This window comes from Apaloderma vittatum, unplaced genomic scaffold (assembly GCF_000703405.1).
Source record: "Apaloderma vittatum isolate BGI_N311 unplaced genomic scaffold, ASM70340v1 scaffold4136, whole genome shotgun sequence".
In the NCBI taxonomy this organism is placed as follows: Eukaryota; Metazoa; Chordata; class Aves; order Trogoniformes; family Trogonidae; genus Apaloderma; species Apaloderma vittatum.
Window position 1 is genome coordinate 1 of NW_009721094.1, and position 18,429 is coordinate 18,429.

Sequence of the window (18,429 nt, forward strand, 5' to 3'; positions counted from 1 at the left end):
ATATTAGAAAAAACTGTTTCACTGTGAGGGTACAGGCTGCTCAGGAAGGTTGTGGACTCTCCTTCTCTGGAGGCTTTCAAAACCCACCTGAACGTGTTCCTGTGTGACCTGCTGTAGGTGATCCTGCTCTGGCAGGGGGCTGGACTAGATGATCTTTCAAGGTCCCTTCCAACCCCTGACATTCTGTGATTCTGTGAATATAGGATACTCTCTTCTCTCTCCCTCCCTTCTATTTTTTTAGAATGAAATGCAGGGCAATTCAGGAACTCTTGTTCCTTCTTTATTTCCATATTGTATATCACTAGTAATAACAGAATAATTTGTACTGCATAAAAAGGAGACATTAATGTTTTAGAAGAAAAGTATTAATCAGAATATCCTTAAGTAATTTTCTCTTTAAAAAAAAACTTCTTTATTTTAATCTCTGGTGCATCCTGGCGTCCTCTGTGTGATCACACATGTTGTTTGCATTTGTAGCAATCCTGAAGTTGAGCAGGGCAAATGTCAGTCAAAACTTGGAGTTACAGCCAGTGACAGGATATTGTCTTGTGGTTGCATATGGCCCTTCTAGGATCACCAGTTTTGCGCTTTGAATCAGGACAGAAGCTCTGAGACCTTGGTGTAGGGATTGAGAATTGGATCTGTTAGCGCCAGTGTTCTCGCTAATACAGAAGCTGCATCTGCCTCAAAGGATGAATAATACAACATGGCATAAAAGCTTAACAGAGAACTCTGGAAGCAATCTCAGGATGAAGAAACTGGACACCAATTTTAAGGGCTTTGTCTTTGCTGGGAGAGATAAATTTTTGACCCAACATATTTAAGTGTACTTCATAAATATTGCTTACTGAGTAGTAGATTTTGTTATTTATGGTAATTCCTGAGACAGAAATTTTCTGTCTTAGTTCTAAGCCTAGTCTAAATTTGCAGTGCTTGTAGTTAGGAAAGCATTTTTTCTACCACCTGAGAAAAATTTACATGGAATCTGAGTCAAGATTAGTAAAGAACACCCAAATGCTTTTTCTAGAGTCTTCTGGATCTGAGTCACACTTAAAGGTTGTTTCTCTCTGAGGCATGTGTATTTTAGAGGGTTTTGAGCTAAATTCATGTTTTCATGTAACCATTATAATCCTGATTCACATGGTCTTTATCTGGAATAGCCATTACTGTGTTTAGAAATTACTTCTGGAATAAGGTTAATTTTGCTGAAACTGTTTCAATCATCAGAATGATGTAATTTCTGAAGTTTCAGTTCATATGTGTAATTCTTACCCATGAACAGAAAGGAAAAAATCAAGTGATCTATTTATAACTGATGAATACCTACATGGGACCTTAATGAAACACATCCTTGAATCACAGTCACAATCTGAAAACAACAGCTGTATGAACTCAGATTCAAAATAAGATCTACAGTCATGCCCAAAAAGACAAAAAACAAGACATTTTTAACCACTTGCCAAGGCAGCCTGTGTATTATTTTTTTTGATGAAACCTAGATCTCTTTCTGTTACATAATATCTATATACTTATATGACTATATACAGCAACAGAAATCAAGATTCCAGTTTAGTTTTCTTTTCTGACATTACACAAAAGACTAGGTTCCTTTATTACTTTTTCTGATGCTATTAGAGTTGCAACAGTGTCAGTCTTGATACTCCATTGAATAATAGCGTTAGTTTGTTTCTCTCAAGTTTAAATGTATTCCCCTCCACTGAAGCTGCGTCTTTCCAAGGTACAGCTATTTGGTAACGCCTAATCATGCCAGGGTGTTTGGGCTCTCACTTTTGAACTTGTGTGACTTTTAGGGTGCATCACTGCAAATTTAGAGCGAGAATAAGGAAATAGTAGTCATGTAATGCAATACAGTGAAATTAGTCTTTTACACCCACACCCTAAAGGTACTTAAGGGCAGGCTGTTGTCCTTGCTAGTTTGCAGGATGGTCAGACTTGTGGCCAAAGTGCATCATTCCTTCTACTTTGTGTCACATGAGGAAGATCACAGTGCAATTTGATTGTCATGACTTGCAGCTGTTAGGAACTTTTTATGTCAGATGATGAATGAGCCTGAGATATTTATATTGATCTTAAACAGAAGAAGTTCTCAGGCCCCATTTTGTGGGCAGCTCTGAGCAACGAAATTGACATTTCTGAGCTACTCCCAGAGTTTTCTCTCTACCTAGGTTTTGGAAGTTGTAACTCTGGAATACATGAAGTTTTTTAACATGGTCGGAAAGACTCACCCCCTGTCGAGTAGCATATAAATGATGTTGGGAGAGCTTTTTTTCGACAAATGCAATTCTGCAGTTGGTAAGACAAAAACTTTAATCTAATACATGTCTCTTTTAAGCAAGTCTCAGCTTGGTGAGTTGGAGGTGTGTGTGTGAAACAAGCATACTTGGTCTGCCTGCAGTTGGATTACAGTGATTGTTGGCTGACTAGACTGTATTTTTTTCCAGCAATATTGATCAACTTGTATTTTATGAGCACTTAATGACAGATCTTTTCGTATTTTGTATTAGATCATAGTGATGTGACTTAAAGCAAAGTGTCTAACTCACAGGTCCTGTTTTCAATACAGCGATGGGTCTTTGGGAGACGTGTATTTTGGACATATGGTGAAAATCAAGTTGGAGGAACTGATTGATTTGTATCATTATGATACAGAAACTTAAGTAGATCTTTCCTGCCATATTAATTCAAAAGCAGAGCACAGCATGCTCTGAAGAACTAAAAAGCGGTTAGATATACTCAGTGTGTCAGAACTGGCATGTGGAGTTGTTTTTTCAGTCAAGTAGCGTAGCAACAAATATACAGCCTCTGGTGCATCAAAAAGTGTAGTGTTTTCTTTTTTGAGTTTGTTTGTTTCAGTTTTACTGTGTTAATTGAGCTAGTGGGAGAGACGCCTTCTTCTGCTCCAAAAGTTACGATGTTTTTGTTTCTCGAGTTCCCAAATGCCTTTGCATTTCAAAATTCATTTCAGCTTTATGTAAAAATACATAGCCTGCCAAAATAAAACTTTCAGTCTAACAAAGTATATCATTCAGCTTGAACCTTATTTTCCTTGATTTGTCATTTATAAAACAACCCAGAGCTTCTTCTAGTGATCCCAAAGTCATTTGGCAGGCACAAGCTCTTACACAAAATGTTACAGTAATTTTTACTGGAATGCACAAGCAGCATTTTTGTTCTTTAAATGTGGTACAGTCACTGGATGGGCCAAAGCTGGGAAGATTACCTGCCTTGTCATTGTGAATAGGCAGCACCAGCTGTAGGACTACAATAAGAAAAAACATTACTGTTGCTAAGAAATGGGATGGAAAATCAGAAAATAGAATATTATATCAGTAGGTACCTACACCTCTTGACAGGCTCAGTGAAAATGCCTATCACCTACAACTTGCAGAACAAATTATAGTTGAAAGTGAAGAAAGACTTAAAAACCAACTTATATAGTAAAATATCCTTATTGAGACTTTTTTCTTAGTAAGACTTGGAAAAAAAAAGGTTGTCACTGATCATTCAGCAGTCAGTACTATTCCATTTGGAGATAAGTATGTAGATGAAATAATGAAGCATGAATTGAATGTCAGATTTTATTTTAACCACTTTCATATTTTCAGTTAGAGGCTACAATGAAATTGAGAAGTATCAGATTTGAAAATAAGAGGACATCTCAGTGCTGTGTGTGTGTCGTAAGCTCAGAAACACAAGCCTCTGAAAGACCACAGTCAAGAACTTGAGAAAAAAAGATAAATTTTATGGATGAAAACCATCTAAAGTTATATTAAGGATAATTTAAAAAAAAATATTACTCCAAACTCTTCTAATTTATAGCATAAATTGGCTTTATTTTGTCTGCATGCATTTCATATATGTTTCAGTACTTCAGCACCTTCTTCTGAACTGTCTTGTATGTCTAACATGTTTGACTAAAAGACAGGATGCTGAAATACATGAATTACGGCTCTGTTGATGATAATTTGTATAATCCCAAGATCCTAATTCTTACTTGGGGAAAACATCACATAATAGACTATTTGAAGTATTATTTGCTGTCACAATCACAAAACTAGGACAGTCTGAGATAGAAGTAACAAGAGAAACTGCAAGCTCTGTATTTTTTTTTCTTATTTTGAAAACAAAGCTAATGTTAGATTAAAATTATAACTGACCTTTAAAAGTATTTTGCTTTTGTGCTTTTTTTAACTCTGAAAATTTCATTTCAGATTTAATTGTGTGTGTGAGAGAGAGAGAGATTGAAATTATTACTTTCAAGCTACAGGTCTCCAATGTTGCCACTTCTATACAAAACATACAGGACAATTCAGCCCAAGCATATGCAATACAAGCATATATACACACAGACACGCGTGTTCGTTTTCCGATTGTGTTTATGTATTCATGCATTTTCGTGCTTCACTTGCATTATCACGTATGTTCTACTGAGCAGTACCTAATGTCTTCAAGGTGTACTTTCCAAAAATTTTTACTTCAGAAACAGCGCAAATGTTCTTCTCTAAGTGAGTAGGAGACACGTTGATTTTCTGTATTAAAAATCTTACATTTTTTCACTGCATGTATATGGGTGAGTACTCAGACCATGGCTGTTGTTAATTAAACACATCTACTTTGTAGTGTTTATGTTGTCTTTGACTCGAGAATTGTACAGTGGAATTTTGTAATTGACCAAAGCCGTTAGTTATCTTCCTCAGAACGGCAGTTGCCAAGGATGATTTTTCTGGAGGTCAGCTCAAGACTAGCAGAAACTATTAGCATAACTAGAATGGTGCTGTCATACTCCAGTGTTCTAATCCAGTTCTCACTTAACAGTGAATTTAAATGTGTCGACAAAGTTGTAGAGGATAGCATGCACAGGCTTCAGCAGAAGCACGTAAAGATTTTGTTTGACCTTTCAGTCATAAAATTAACATTTGATGAAACAAATTTGCTAGGAAAAGCATAGTCAACAGAAGTAGACAATGGTTTATAATATAGTTGCATGTAAGATAGCTGTCTCTTTCAACATAAATGATTGCACTGCTTACAGTTGGTTGCCTATGATGTTTGCAAGGCCTGGAGCTGCCATAGATGAGGAGATGTGTCATCCCTTTCATTGATGCCTGGGCCGAGCTTGCCTGCTGAGTATCTTTGAGTGCTCAGGCTTTCTGGACCTGAAGAAAAAAACACACCTAAAGTTCCGTTTTCTTACAGGATACATACTGACATATAACTCACTTCTGAATATCTGCCTCTGTGAGGATGTGCAAAACTGTGTTAGAACTGTGAACAGGTGGAGCCTTTTAATCTGCAATGTGATACTAAATTATTATCATGTTAACTTGCTGGTGTTTGTAACATACAAAAATGTGCCACTCTCAAACCTTCTACAAACTGACAATAAACTTTGTAGAGCCATGTTCTACAAAGCAAGTTAATATAAAGCAGTGAAGGATGAAAAAAACCAAAACACCCAACCCAAAAAACCCTCAAAGCCAACCACAGTGAAATATATTCTTCTATCCCAAATAAGGACGAGAAGTGATTAGTGAGTGCACCCACAGTTCACAGGCCCAGAAGAAAAGCACTGAATTGCTGTTATCCATACAGCCTGTGTTTCACAGACCTCAGCTGTATGTAAAGTCCCATGTTGTGCTGCCATATAGAACTCCTTGTCTACAATAATGATCGTATCTCTTCTTCTCTGTTACCCTTGGGGAAAACCACTATTAGTCTGTGATCCAACTGTATTAATATAAGTAGCCTACAGAAGTATAGAGTGAATGATGGTACATCTTCCATGCCATCTGCATAACCTATTTACTCTGACTTCCAGTAGCTTGCACAGTTGTTCACAGTAAGGTTGCAGAGTTGGGTTTGTTGAGTGAGAGAGGTAGATTAATGTTTCAGGATTCTGAAATAAATCTGGACATGCCCTTGTCAAAAAGCAGAGTATGTTTCATCCTTGATATGATTTGGAGAATCTAGTGATTTCTTTCAGCAATATCAGAGCAAAAATAACAGAGATAAGGTGCTCAAAATACACAGGCAATACTTGTGTTTGTCTCCATGAAGCAAAAGAATATTTCTAAAGCTCTTCTGATACCGTTTTGGACAGCTAAAGTATATCCTAAATGAAGCAGTTAATTATTTTTTAAAAAAACTTTTTGCAAGAACATAGATAACTTCTACATTTTTTTAACTACAATTTTTTTTTTTTTTTTTTGGTAATTGGGAGACTGGTGTAGATTAGGGAATATAAGAAGGTAATATTACATGTTGGGATGGAGGTACTTTTCCCTAGATTGAATTTTCCCATTTCTGATAGCTAGACTAGTCCCCTGATTTCTCTGATCTTACAGTCTATTTGAATTTCCCTAAGCTTTTAAAGGCTTTTTCTCCAAATTTGCTTTGCTTCTTTTCCCTAATGGTAAAGGATGTGGTTTTAGAATACCATTGTGCTTGATCACAAGGAAGCAATTATTCCCTATCTAAAAACTGATGGAGCATTGGACACTACCTTTCTTTCAGTGCCAACATCATCAAGCTGAGTGAGTAGAACACAACATTTTACACTAGGCAAGGCATATAAGTAGCTGTGACGAATATTGAGTGATTATAAAAGACAGGTACATAAGATCTGGGATTCTGTTGAACTGTAGAACTATACGAGAGGGTGAAGTTTGAGTCTTCATGGGGTTAAGCTCATTCCTGAAACAGCTTGCAGAGAATTTTTATCACAGTATTGGTGTTTTGGTCAGAGGCCTGGTAACTCCACGCTTAAAGCAGTTAGATGCTTTTTGTGTTAGACTACAAGATTAAGCTAAGATGGGCATTTTATTTGCAAGCACTGGCTTTAGGCGTAAAGTTTCTTCTGTGCAGCTGAAAAGAGATGCGTGCTCTGCATTATCCTTGACAGAAATTTTGGTACTAACTGTAGAGGAAAGTAAATTAATCCCTGTAAGTATCTATAAGCTTTGTGCCCATTTGGAGGTTGAACTAGATGATTTTTTGAGGTCCCTTCCAAACCCTAACGTTCTGTGATTCTGAGGAGAGTGGCTTGCCACTTCAACTGAACTAAAGTGTACACCAAATCTGTCTAAGTTTCTGTGTTTTTTACCCAGTATCTAGTACTATTTTGTGGGGATTGTTTTTTAGCAGGAAAATCAAAATAAGACTAAAATCTCTGAAGAAAAATCAAAAGAAAGAAGAATACACTTTTATTGATTTAGTGCCGAGTTGCAAGACATAGTCACTGCTTTGTCACAAAAGAATTAAACTAGTAACAGCTAGCAAACTTTGAGAGCTGATGACAAGAGAAAGTTTCATGGAGAGGATTGAGCATGTTGGTGTATACTGATCTTGACTAATGGGTTTATTTCAAAATAATGTAGAGTGCTCTGCTTTAAATGGTAAAAAGTATAATGGTAAGTTATGGTTTGCTAATGATTTCTGGTGACTGACACAGAGGAAGTAAGAGTGACATCTTTCAAGAGGTAGCAGTGTTGGATGCCAAAGGATCTGCGTATTCTAATTGAGCTGACAGAAGATTCCATTTTTGTGCATGAAAACAAGACAGATTAAAAAAAAAGTTTGTAAGATTCTAAAGAGTTAATATAAAGATCATTTTCTGTAGTTATATCTAAAATTTTGTAAATTATTTTTAATCTCTACTCTGTCTGCTCACTGTAATGAGTAGATGTACAATCTGTCAGTAATACTACGCAGATCCTAATTAAATGACTACTGTAATATACTTCAAAAATGCTGCAAATGTTTATCACATTGGAGTTCTATTCTGACAATCTTGAAGTGATAGTTAAACCCCAAAATAATTATTGGAAATCTGAGCAACTGCCTGTTTTTCAAGGAGCGCGTAACTTTATGCCAACCATTTGTTAGTGTTTTTCTTTTGTGGTTTTAGAATAGCACTTCTGAACCTATTTTTGCCATTACTTTTATGAAGCAACTCCAGTTTCTGGTGTATACTCTTCGATTTGACAGGAAGAGGAAGAGCACATGCCAGAGATAGGATTTGTAAAACCTCAGGATTATACAGAGAGAGATGGAAACAGGTACATGGTTGAAATTTTAGATTGATTCTAGTATGATTAGGTTTCAAGCTTACATTCTGCTCTTAAAAGCTTAGGGGCTCTCCACAAATGCCAATCAACCACAACATGTCTTGCTCTTAGCCGGAATGATCTGTGCTCACTGGTCTGTAAATCAATTGTTAATCCATTGTAATCTGGGAAGGGGAATTATCTAATCCCTTACATAATTTTAGTATATTCAGGAAAGGCATAAATGAAAGATCTTCAAACCTTCATGAATCACTGAGCAAAGCACAGTATTAATTGTGTGAACAACCCAGATGGCACTTGTTATCTTTTAAGTGCAGATATACTGTGGCAGTTGGCCACTTACGCTGTTAAAGATAGCTTTGTAAGTTACTGCAGCACGCTTGGTCTTTTAGGAACCATGTCATATATTGTTTTTTTTGTGGTCTTTTATGAAGTTATAGAGTAGCTTCCAAACAATATGCACCTTAAAACATCGTGTTAGTCAAGGTATATGAAAAACGGGAAGTCACTATACCTTAATCCAAAAGTTTCAGGCAGCATGTAAAGCTCCTTCCTGTTCAAGCAGTCACTGATCAATTTACTGAAAATAAGGGAGATTTTAAGAACACACTTTGACTTTTTAATGGCAATATTTAGCTGTGATATGATGATGTCCAATAATATGAGGTGGGTATTTTGAAATATTTGATCCTGAGTTAAGCAAATGTACGAAATAAACCAGGGACAAAATATTTAATCAACTAGTGAAGTGACTTTCAGTGTCTTGTGAAACCACAGTTTCCCTTTAGGTATTAGTTCTGGAATGTTTGTATTTCTTTCTTGACTGTGAATTTTATGCTTGTCTTGTGTATATACAGTATAAAGCTGTGATACATTCTTCTTTGTTTCAACGCAGTTTTTTGTGGAAACAAATGGAATCTCTACATGTCGTAGGGATTTTGTTCTGATGATCTCTCTCTAGGACAAACAAAACAGTGTTTTTAGTTTGAAATCCTCGGCCTTCTAAAGTTATTCAAGGCTGAAACTAGATTTTTTTTTCACAGCTGTTGATTTCTGTCTCAGAGATCTCAACACTCTTTGACTCTCAGCAAGTAAAACTAGTCCAAATTCTTAGATACTGAAGACTGAGATGTGCATTCTCACCAACCCTCCTAGGTCAGTAGAATGTCATAAGCACATGATGTGCAGGATTTTATTACTACTCATGTCCAGAAGAATTTATTTTGGCATATCTTAGCAGGTATCATTCATACCTGGGGCTCTTTGGATGTATTTTAACACAGTAAATTTTACAGTGGTTTTGATGCCAAATCCATCACAGAAGCACAGTTAAAGCTAACATCTCCATCCACTCAAGTAGGTATCTCCATCAAAGGCATGGATCTATGATCCCTTTCTATTCTCATCATTCTTCTAGTTTTTTTCACTAGTGACACCTCACTTGCTGCCAAAAGTCCAGGGAAACTATAAGATTTCAGGCATATCCCTCTCGCAGGTGTTGACTTAATCAGCATACTGAGGCAGCAAGAGGGCAGGGATATTTTAGATGTTGCAGGTGTTGTGTTTTTTAATTTAATTTATTTTATTTTATTTTATTTGGTGGTTGGGGTTTTTTTTTTTTAGCCAAGCTTTCAGCCCGATCAGTGCCATTACAGGCTCTTCTTTCAGTTGAGAAAGGCCTGCCAGGACGCTGTGGGACGGTGGCCCACGTTTAGAGAGGTTTGGGACGGTCATGGGCCTGAGCCCTGGGCAGTTTCTGTGACTCAATACCTCCCCTGGCGTTTGGGGGGAAAAAAAGCCTTGGATGGCTCATATACATCTGGCTCCTTTGCGGCCCTGGCTGCTGCCCCCAAATCCAGAGACAACCTTGCAGAAAGGGCAGATCAGCCCCAGACCCAGCTGTACTGTAGATGAGATAAATCCCTTGAGGGCTCATCTCGTGCTTCACCATCTTCTGAAAATCAAGTTAAACTATTGCTCTGTCGCTCTCTCTTGTCAGACTTGGTGTGTTCTGAAGCTCTGGTGCTCAAGTTCCAGGCAGAGGTGATTATGGAAGACCACACAGACTGCCCAGGAAAATACACAGCTGTAACAGCAAAGCAGCTGCCTCGGTGGGCCATGCTTTTAATTTCTGTGTTTTATGTGTCAAGGGTTTATTCTGAAGATGCAATAATAGTGGGAGTTAGGTTTTCCTCCTTGTCGGATCCTGCTCCTGTTAGGCTGAGCGTGCTTGTTTCCTGCAGCCAGCTGTTATCCATCCACCTGCATGGAGACAGGGGGGATGAGTTAATTGCGTAGCGCTCTAAAATTTTTCTTTTTCCTCTTTCCAGCCTGTTGATGAAGCAAGTATATGGCTTCCAGCACCTGTCCTGGGGCCTTTCCTACTGCCATAATAGCTGTGGAAGGCCAAAAATAAAAGAAACGCTCTACAGAGAACGTTTCTGGGCTAGATGAGAGACTTTTGTTTGAAGAGAAGACTGGCTGTAACTTCTGTAAGAGCTTAGGTAGGTCTGCAGTGACTTCTAAACTCCATTATCTACTTTTATTTCTCATTGGTTTTGGTATGCATTACCCCATAAAGTTTCCAACAGCAACCAGAGTACATAGCTGGCAGGTAGAATGGGCCAGACCTTCACCTCCAAGCTACAGCACGCTTCTCTTTTTAATTTAAATTTTGTAATTCCTTGAAAGCAGCCAAAACTTCACACCCTTCCACTACGGATTAATTACAAGGTTGGGCACACCAAGCTTTTCCTATGGTAGAACAGATTTAAACGTTGATACAGTTGGTGGGAGTTGTAAAGTGCTCCCTGGCAGCCTCCTCCCATCATTATAAACTCCAAGAAATGGGTCAAAAGGGACTTTTAGAGTCTTCTGGTCCAACCCCCCTTCCATGGACATCTTTCACTAGATCAGGTCGCTCAAAGCCTCACCCAGCCTGACCTTGCACACTTCCAGTGATGGAGCTTCTGCAGTTTCCCTGGGCAACCAGTTTCAGTGTCTCGCCACCCTCACAGTAAAAAATTTCTTCCTGATATCCAAAGTGAGCCCTACTCTCTTGCAATTCAAAGCTCTTACCCCTTGTCCTCAGGCTCTGGTAAAAGAGTATTTATTATAAGCTCCCTTTCTATATTGAAAAGCCACAGGAAGATCTCACCAGAGCCTTCTCTAGGCTGGGCAATCCCAACTCTCTGAGCACAGGATGGGTGCTCCAGCCCCCTGACCATTCCCACGGCCTTCCTTGGGACCCGCTGCAGCAGGTGGCCTCCTCCAAACACCTTGCGTTACTTAAAGAGTAGATTATACTGGTTTCTAATTAGTCAGTGAGGAGAAAAGTCAATTTTATGCTTAGGAGAGCACTGTTAATGAACACCTGGGTAATGGTCTGAGTGATGGCAAAGCCAAGCCCGCCTTGGAGCTAGAGGCTGGAGGGTTACCCAAGGCCAAGCTTGCTAAACCTGCAGCGACTGTCTGGCCAGGGTACCCTTGTTTACCGTCACGGGAGAGTTTCCACCTCGGGGTGTGTGTGTTTGTGGTATCGGGCTCACGTGCTCTGCGGGCTCAGCACACGCCAACCAAGGCCGGCAGCCCCGGCAGTGGGAAGTGGCTCATTTTTGCGCCTCGAGCGCTAGACTGTCTCGGTGCTTCCGCGTCTCAGCCGAGGAAAACCCTTTTGGCAAGCCTAGCTGTTGCTCTGCTTCCTGCCTTCCCCATATGGTGGCTTGTTTAAAAATAAGACGTTTACAAGGAGCAGAAATTGTAAAAGTCGGCTAGTCAGAGTGGGATTTACAGTAAACGCTAGATGAGCGAGGGTTTACCGTGGCAGAAGTCCAACTCCGTCAACTGGTCCTCGCTGATGAGGTGAGCAAGAACGGCCACGGGCTGCCCAGCCCGCAGCAGAGCAGGGCCTCCCTACACTGCCCCAGCCCATCCTTGTCGGTCTGCCAGGGAGGAGAAAGCCGATGGGGTCTGGACCAAGTGGGTGGAAGCAGTCGCTGCATGCTTGAAAAGCGAGGAGGGACCCAACACTGGCAGCTGCAGCTTTACCGTGTCAATGTCTTGCTGCTACTCTGAGCAATTCTTTGGGAACCGCACCGAGAGAAGACAGAACCTTCCAGCACTTCTTCCTTTGCCCTGCAGCTATTTCGCAGGGACGGGCGGTACAACCACCATCCATTCCGCAGTGGGGCCCACCCAGTGTTCCCTGGCACCTGCAGTGGGTGCTCATGGAGGACGGCAGATGGCAGCGGCAGAGGCCCCGGGAAAACTCGGCATGGTGCCCAGCACCCAGGTGTTGTGTCCTCTCCTCAACGTCTGCCCTACCGAGCTTTTCCAGGCTCGGGTGCTGGGGCTGTCAGGGCTTGCAGGCCTGTGCTAGTCCCACTTAGAATCACAGAATTGTCAGGGTTGGAAGGGACCCCAAGGATCATCTCAGTCCAACTCCCCTGCCATGGGCAGGGACATCCTCCCCCTAGATCAGGCGGCGCAAGGCTTTGGGTCACTCCCAGGGATGGAGCATCCACAACCTCCCTGGGCAGCCTGTGCCGGAGCCTCACCACCCTCAGGGTGAAGAACTTCTTCCTTAGATCTAGTCTAAACCTACGCTCTTCCAGCTTCCACCCACTACCCCTTGTCTTGTCACCACACGCCCGTGTCAAAAGTCTTCTTGTAGCCCCTTCAGGTGCTCGCAGGCTGCTGGAAGGTCTCCCCGGAGCCTTCTCTTCTCCAGGCTGAACAAGCCCAACTCTCTCAGCCTGTCCTCTCAGGAGAGGTGTTCCAGCCCTCTGACCATCTTGGTCGCCCTTCTCTGGACTCGCTCCAACAGCTCCGTGTCTTTCTTGGGTCGGGGGCTCCAGAGCTGGAGCAAAGCTGCTCATAGTGCTGCTTCTCCACTCCCAGTCACCTCCTTACTTAGGTGGTCCTGTTTGTTTTTTTTTAATAGCGTGTGCAGGCCCTAACATTTGAAGGGCACCCATTTAAGAAAGGCCATTGGAGAAAGTCAAGGGGCTGCTTGTGGCCAACGGCTCCTGCTTCAAAGTAGGGCAAAGCCACGCCAGTGCAAGGTTGGATGTGGAAAGAGCAAAGGGAACAAGGTAAGTGACATTCTACTATGTTGGAAGTAAATGCTTATCACTTAACAAGACCAGAAAAATTACTTGAAAAAGTGACTTGGTCAGTTTTTTCCAGGAGCCGTTCCCGCACACCCCACTGCCCCTGAAGCAGCTGTTCTTCCATCTGTAGACCTCTCAGCCCACCAAAATCAATCACTCCAACTTTAATAAACCTCCCAACAAAGGCAGTCGATCAGTTACCACTGCCTTCATCTGCCATAGGGGTTCTGCAGCTGCTTCTTATTTTAAAACCAGCCACTCCTAAACCAGCACACGCAACTGCATCGAAGCACATTAAATCGAGACGAACATCACCTGTAATTTTACCGAGGTGATGAACTATCTCGTTATCCCAACTACCACTGGGTCTGTACACACCTCACAGAAAATCCTCTCCCAGTGGTGCTGGGGCTTGGAGTCACTCTGCAGCCTGACCTGCCCAGAAACACATGGCAAACACTTTCGTTTGTAGTAGGGAAGTATTGCTTATAATTCTGCAATTTATTTTTTTTTTGCCTGAAAAATGCCCATTTGCAGGACATTACCTTCCTTGTTTTAGTTTTCAACCTTAATATGTGTTCATGGTAATAATGCATTGAACATAGGGATTTCAGTTGCTTTTCTCTAAGCAATATTAATTATATTTTAAATACCTCTGGCTTTTTTTTTTTAAAAATTCATTTGAAAGCATGAAAAAATTGCACAGGCTAAAAACTATGAATTCAAAGCTAATGCTAATTTCAAAAATTACATATTACAGGGAATCAATGCATAATATGAAGTAACGAGCAGTGTGGTTTGGGGGGCAGGTGGGGAAGGAAAAACCCCACCCTGCAGCTGTGGTTTGCCTTGTGTAAAAAAAAGAGGATCCTTCGGTTACGTTTCTACCTAAAAACTTGACGAGGATTCAGAACATCTTTAGCTGAACTTGGGCAATGCCTTTAATTGTCTCAATCAAGACAGAAGCGTTTTTGTGTTTTTTTTTTTTCCCTAAATCCTGGAAATCTAGAATCTGTGACCTAAAACCCAAACATTTTTCCACGTCTTAAAGAACAGTTAATGAGTTGTTTTGAATACAGCCTCATCTTTGCTTTTAGCCTAACTGCTTCAGCTACTGAAAAAACGCTCGAGTGGCTTGTCCGCAAGTGTTTTAGCAACTATCGAGATAAACGTAATCTGGAGCAAGTTTAGCAACCACAACTTGCTCAAAGTTGCAAGAACTTGTTTAATGATTTTTGTGGTAACCATCCTGGGCTGAAAAGCACCCTTGAGCTCCTTGGCATTGCAGATAATTATTTTGCAGTTTGAGAGGAAGAGGATTTCGGGCAAACATCCTGTGTTACGAGTGCAAACCAGTATCTCTATGTGTAAGTGCACCCCAGCATTAGGTATCTCCCAGTTGATCCACTTTATAGGTGTTTAATTTACTGTCAGAGAGTTTAATTTACCGTCAGAGAGTTTATGGAGCATTTTTGTCCCTCGAAGTCAGGAGTTCAGGCTCACCCTGAAGGCTCAAGAAAGTTATACATCACAGAAAAGACAGCTTATTGAGCAAGGAGCTGCTAGGACGAAACAGTAGGAAATATGGTGGAATAATCAAGTTTTATATTTAGAAATATCAGGCTTCTACATCAGCCTCCCTGTCTCAGCTACCAGCCTCAGTGCTGGGGACCTGAGTGGGCTGGGTCCTGCGTGAGAAGAAGACGAGATTATCCTTTCCCATGATACGTGAAAATACACTGCTGAACATTTGAAGAACTTCTCTGGCACAAACTGAAGGACCTTCCAAGCTATGGGGGTGGGATTTTGAACACCGCAGTTCCAGACCTTTAAAACCTGCTGAGGATTCAGTCAGATAAACTCCAGTCAGTCCAACCGCCATCATCCACGGAGAGCACGGAGCTTTTGAGGACACCGAGTGAGTTTCAACTTTCTCAGTGTCCTACTGGACAGTGGCCACACGTTTTATCCTCAGATGCTTGTTAGGTACCAATTCAACAGCACACCAGCATTCCAGTGGGAGGGAAAGGTCTTTTTTCTTTTTTGTCAAAATCATTTTATTAAAGAGTTAATGTCACGACCAGCTGAAAATAACGCATGCTTCAGAAATAAACTGGATGAAAAATATTCTGAACAGAAAAAACTGAATGTTTTAAAGGCATGGTAAAGCATCAGTTGCAAGAAACTTTGGGTGCAAATTCTGTTGGTGCCATGGAGAAAAAACCTCAGAAAAGAAGGCTGCTGGGTCACAACTTGGGTTTAGGTAGTGCAGTTTCTCTAATAAGTTAAATCAAAAAGGGCACAATTTCCATGGCTGCACAGACCCAAACATATTTCTGCAGCCATTAGCCCCAGCAGAGGTTTTTCACTGTGAGTACTAACAAAACAAATTTAGTTGACATCTTAACATAGCAATAACATATATATTATATACATGATAGATGTTCGACTCATGCAGCCTCCTCAGTTACATGATATTTATTTTTTTTTTTTACTCAAGAAACATTATAAAAAAATAGGTTTGCAATTTGTATTTCGCTCCAGTGTTAGCTCCGTATCACCTCAGGCAAAGACAGTGTTTCAGCAGATAATTTAATTTGGCAAGAAATCTGCCCTAATTCTTAACCTCAGTTTTTGTAAATCCACGTAGAAAATAAATGCGAACTCTTTATACAAAACAAGAGCAAATAACTGTACCTATATAAAAGGGGATTCATTCCCTTTAGTTTTATTATCATGGCACATACTTCATAGTTTCACAACAGCATACTAATTTTCATTTAGTTTATTTAATAAACTCCAAAGTAGTGTTGACGAATGGAAGAATGTGAGTTACCATAGGCAGCTTGACTCATGCATTAAGCAATTCATGTTCTTTATCAGTTTTCCCCACAGCGTCAGGATTGGATAACGGGTCAAGGTCAGCAAAGAGACTGAACCAGGCAGTCAAGTCTTTAGGATTCTTTGTAGGTTCTGGGGGAAAAAAAAAAGAAAAAAAAAAGAAAAAGCACAGACTTGTCAGCTATTTTAAAACAAAACTGACTGGATGTTTGACTGAGGTCAAACAAATGCCATGCTGTTGTTTAATTTATTACTAAGAGCACTTTTGACAAGAAAACCGGCATGAGCGATGGCATTTTAAGGCACTGCCTTTAACAGAATATGCAGCTCCAGTAAGAATGAGGGTTTTACATGTCTGCCTGTGTGTTTTATACAGCTCCTGCCACGGTAAGTACTGGAACACTTCAACTGGAAATGGAAACAATCTCACTCTGTCCAGCTTTGTTTCGGGAAAGGTATTTTATTTGTGTGTGCACCTGCGTGCTTGCAGAAAAAGTACAAAGAAAGCGAAGGCAAATTTTACTGTCAACCTCTCTTACAGGACTAAATTCCTTTGCCTAGATCCAGTCCGTGTGACTGCCGTGTCCCCTCTGTGTACAACCACTCTAGGTCATCTGGAACGGAGTTTTCATGGGAAGGTCTTGGCTGGAGAGAGAGGGGGTACATTTGGTAGCCAGTCCCAAAGCACAACTTCTAGTACTAGGGTGTATTTCTTGATGGACATTAAAAAAAAAAAAGCGAGCCAGGAATATGTTCCAAGAGCAGCTGGACTATCGCATCTGCGTCTATAGTGACACGCAGATTTCACAGAGGTCTCCTACCTTCTCTTACTGCAACAGGGCAGATGTTCAGGTTAAAGTGGTGACAGCTTTGGCTGCTATAAAGAAGGTACCTCCCTCTTGCTTTGTTTTTTTGTGACCCTATGGCAGCATTCTTTGGGACACGAGGAATTTATGGACAAAATAGGCTCCGTCTGCCATGATTTTCATCTTGGGGTGGGCAAAGCTAGAGTATCTGCCACCTTCAGAAAGGCAGATTTGAAAGCAGCTGAAGGCTGATCCTTTTGCTGCTGAAGGCAGTGTGGCTCATTTCCCAAACACCTCGACTCTCTTTTAATCCTGGTATTAAAAGGCTGCTATTTTTCAGCTCAGTAGTCAAAAAAAAGTCCTAGACAAAATCAGCGGGGCGTTGTCTCAGTAGATGGCAGGACTACGCACTCTCGGCTCAGTTGCAAGAAGCGAATTGAGTTTCAGATGGTTGCTGATATGATGTATGCTATCAATAAAATTTGCAATTAGGGCTCTTCTGCCTTATCAGTACCTCATATTTTAGCCACAACGTCCTCCTACAGCTTCAAAACACTGTTTAGCTTAGACAAAGTGCATGCAGGTGCTATTCGGTGTGACTCAAAATTAAAGTAGCAAAAGACAGCTCCCTCATTATACCTAGTAAATTAGTCTTTCGACAAACGACTAGCACTGAAGCCTACCCAAAAAATACACGTGCACTGAAACAGTGGTGATTCATTAGTGAGTGCAAGATTCTCGCCATGTAACTACTACAAAAATAGGGTTTATTACAGGAGTGTAACTGAGAAGACTGGAAAGATACAAGTCACAGCTAAAGAGGTGAAAGGAAAGTAATTGGAAAAAAACCAACCAGATGACTAAGTTACCTTTCACGGGCGTCTTGTTAGCGTTCACATTCAGGCTGTTTGGTTTCTGTGCTGGCGGTGGTATCGATGCTGGGCTCACACTGTCAGCTGCCCATCCTAGGATTCAAGAATGCAGCAGCGTAAGTGTGAAGAATTACTCTGTTCCCTCGGACACGCCATCGTCCGGCAGCGCGGGGCTCACCTCAGACAGCGGGGTGCAACGTTACAGCCCTTTGCAGATTAATTTGTGCAGGAGGAATCAGCAGCCAGATGCTGCAGACAAGCAACGTCATTAAGAAGTGAGGATCGGTTTCAGCATCCCCAGATTCAGGCAACTGTACTCTTTTCAAACCTCTAACCTGGCTAAAAAAGGTTTTGTTTTTTTCTGGTTTCTTTTCTCACAGTTACTAAGTGTTCACAGAAGGGCCAGTACAGTCATCAAGTCAAGCGTAGCTTGCAGGTAGAAGAGTGTCACTGACATTTGGATGAAAATATCACACATACTAAACGTTTTTCCACCTCTCTTTACTTAAATTTCATGAACTATTCCAGAAAAAAAAAACAAAACACACCTATATTTAGACACTCTAGCTTTTTCAGTTCACTTTGAAATTAATTCTGAAAAAAATTTTCTTCAAAACACTGTGAAAAATTATATTCAAGATGCACTACTTCGAGTTAAAACTAGGTTTTAAGGGAGTATTATTTTGTTCTTCATTTGGAAGCATCTTCTCAT